This window comes from Anser cygnoides, chromosome 1 (genome assembly GCF_040182565.1).
Source record: "Anser cygnoides isolate HZ-2024a breed goose chromosome 1, Taihu_goose_T2T_genome, whole genome shotgun sequence".
Taxonomy (NCBI): Eukaryota; Metazoa; Chordata; class Aves; order Anseriformes; family Anatidae; genus Anser; species Anser cygnoides.
The window spans coordinates 117,874,915-117,878,510 of record NC_089873.1 but is presented as its reverse complement, the minus strand read 5'-3'; positions in this window follow the sequence as shown (position 1 = coordinate 117,878,510).

The window sequence follows — 3,596 nt, the reverse complement described above, 5'->3', positions numbered from 1 at the left end:
TGATTAGATCAACCTTACTTTGTTTTATTTATTTTCCCAGCTACGTTGCAAACTGAAGGACATTTGGTGCCCAGCGCCAGGACCAGAGGCAGTGGGCACAAAGTGGAGCCCAGGAGGCTCCCTCCGAGCCCCAGGCAGCCCTTCTGTGCTGTGCGGGTGAGGAGCCCTGGCACAGGCTGCCCAGAGAGCTGTGGGGGCTCCTCCTTGGGGATCTCCAAAAGCCGCCTGGGCACGGCCCTGGGCAGCCTGCGCTGGGTGGCCCTGCTTGGGCAGGGCTTGGAGCAGGTGGCCCCCAGGGGTCCCTTCCCACCTCACACATCCTGTGATGCTGGGAGTCCACGCACGTATTCCAGATACTCCTTATCTCCACAAACTGCAGAACTGAAGCTGACTTGATCTCTCTGAATCTCAGAACATGCTGAGCCCTTCCTGATGGTTTGAAGTGTTATCTTTCCCCTGTGTAGCAGACCTGGCTGCAAGAGGAGTGGAGGTTTCCCTCCTTCCTTCAGCCAGGGCATGTCTCTTAGCGGGGATCTCCCCTTTTTTGGTCTCTCCCCTACAACACCCATACCCCGACCCCCTAAGCAAGCACCCTGTTGGCGCAGCTGGTGTCCCAAAGGCACTTCACGAGGACGTGGTAGCAGCCCAGACTTTCACTGCCCAGAAACTTTCTGCAACACACACACTCCCCGCAGCTGAGCCTGAGCAACAGCAGTGCCAACAGCGGCCGTGCCGCTCTGTGCTGGCTGGCAGCTGTGCAGAGGCTACGTGAGAGGCAGCTGCACTTCAGCACGGGGTGAAGTAACCGCTTAGTGTCAGCCCTGGTTTTACAATGGCTCCTGTATGCTGACTGCGAGTGTGGGAATGAGTAAAGGTTAGCGCAAGCCCCGGTCATTTTGGGATTGCTCCACCTGGGCTGGAGCCAGACCCTCCGAGGCGTTCCCAGGGCTCTCCTTTCCACCGAGCAGAAATCAAACGTGCTGGAGGAGATGACAAGCCACTGAGTGCCGGCATCGCCCTCAGGGTAGGAAGGGCAGAGCTGGCCACAGGACGTCAGCATTGCCGCTGCTGTGGTTTGTCCCGGGCTGCGGTGCTGGGGATGCAGACGTGCCCCGCAGCAGAGAGCTTGGGTGCATGGGACTGGCTGCTGCTCTCCTGCCCACTGCCGCCACGGGGTGAAAAAAGCCTCAGCCCGCAGGGGAGGGTTCGTCTGCCTTGTCTGCAGAAATCCCTACGGGACCTGTAAACATGTGCCTGTGTGCAGCATAGAAAGCAGGAGAGCCCATTTCGCCTGCAGCCCCTTCTCCCCGCTTCCCTAGGGCTGCCCTGCAGCAGGTAGGCAGGCAGATAACAACCCCTGCCAGCTAACTCGTCTTTCAAGTTCGCTCCCCCTCCCTTGTCACAGCATGTTATGTTTCCTGCCCAGCACCATCTCCAGACGGTGCGTAGCTGCTTGCAGCGGCAGCCTCAGCAGCTGCCCGAGCAAACCCCATCTGCCCTGGGCGGCCGTGCGATGTGAGCTTGTGCTCCTGGGCTGGTATGGACAGGACCGCACCCTGCACGGCCAGCTGTAGCAGGGTATGAGGCGCTGCTCACAGCTAGCAGAGGAATGGGGATTTTCAGGCTTAAGGAGCCTTGGGAGGTGGGTGAGGACAGGGCAAGGGGGACAGACCCTGGTCCTGCAGCACGAGCACACCCTCTTCTCCCCATGGCCTCTGTTCCAGCAGTGTGTCTGCGTTAGGGTGGGTGCTCCCAAAACTTTTGCTGCTGTCCCCAGACCGATACGCAGCAGAACACAGAATCACAGAATAGCCCAAGTTGGAAGGGACCCACAAGGATCATCAAGTCCAACTCCTGGCTTCACACAGGACCACCCACAAACCAGACCCTATGTCAGAGCATTGTCCAAACGCTTCTTGAGCTCTGGCAGCTCGGTGCCATGACCACTTCCCTGGGGAGCCTGTCCCAGTGCCCGACCACCCTCTGGGTGCAGAACCTTTCCCTAACACCCAGCCTGACCCTCCCCTGTCCCAGCTCCATGCCGTTCCCTCGGGTCCTGTCGCTGTCCCCAGAGAGCAGAGCTCAGCGCCTGCCCCTCCGCTCCCCTCGTGAGGGAGCTGCAGGCCGCCATGAGGCCTCCCCTCAGCCTGCTCTGCTCTGGGCTGAGCAAACCCAGGGGCCTCAGCCGCTCCTCATATGTCTTGCCTTCCAGACCCTTCATCATCTTCATAGCCCTCCTTTGGACTCTCTAATAGTTTTCCATCCTTATATCCTGTGTATATACTGTGTGCAGTTCTGGGCACCATCCTTAATGGGTGCCCAGAACTGCACCCAGTACTCAAGGTGAGGCCACACCGGGCAGAGCAGAGCAGGACAATCCCTTCCCTTGACCAACTAGCCGTGCCATGCCTGATGCACTGCTGGACATGGCTGGCCCTGCTGGCTGCCAGGGCACACTGCTGGCTCATGTTCAATTTGCCAGCAGCCAGAGCCCCCAGATCCCTTTCTGTGGGGCTGCTCCCCAGTCTTTCTCCCCCCCAGTCTGCACATACAGCCACAGTTGCCCCATCCCGGGTGCATAATCTGCCACTTGCTCTTGTTAAACTCCACGCACCCCTGCTCCTCACCCCATTGCTCTGCAAGGTGGGAGCACCTTTCCAACAAGCTCATTAACACGTCAGGCTAAGAAGCCAGCAAGATAAACATCTCCCCAGCCCTGCCCAGCCACCTTTTGTGCTGCAGAGGCTTCCCCGCCTCCCTCACCGGGTCTCACCACATAAATAGAGGGCTGGGTGCTGCTGGCCAGCACTGAGGCTGCTGCTCAGGGTCTGCAACACCTCGCACCCCAGCGTCCATCCCAGCTGTGCTGCAGGTACCCAGAATTGGGGTAGGGGGGACAGCGTGTCACCTGGTGGGGGGGGGGGGGGTCTCTGAGTGTTACCAGTGGGAAGGGGGGTCTGGGGTGAGCAAGAGGCTGTTGCATCTGGCAAATGGGAAGCGTGATGTTTTGGTTTGGCTGGAAGTGAGCTCTGTTGAGGAAACCCAAGTGGAGTCTGAATGAAACAAAAATGAAGTATTTTTGTTTAGAAGAAATGTTGAGAAGTAGTTGCATGTTTGCAAGAGGAGGCTCTCAGCTGCAGGGCACAAAGGTAAGGACATAACTTTAATCAGAGGAGGCACTGGGGTGGTCAGAGATGCCAGCCGTGTGGGCAGGTCATGGTGCAGCAGGGCAGCAAGCGTGTTTCGTGCAGCAGGGTGCAAGGTCACTCCATTAGAGGGAGAGGAGATGGAAGTGCAGGCTGTGCTTACAGAAATTTAAGTCTTGAAAAGCTGGCAGCCTGAAAAAGGCCTAAAAAAATACAAGGGCTTCAGTGTGAGCTGCCTGGTGGTGCCATGCCCTCCTCAGCAGTGACAGTGCCCAGGAGGAGAAAGCAAGCGTGGGGATGGGATTTCACTGCTGCTAAGGGCTCCCCGTTTGAAAATATAAGGCTGAAAACTGGAGGAGTCAAAGAAAGAAGTGGCAGAGAAGTGTCTGAGGCCTGAAAAAAAATCTTCCTTACAAAGTGAAGGCTTCAAAAAATTGAAGTGAGGAGCGT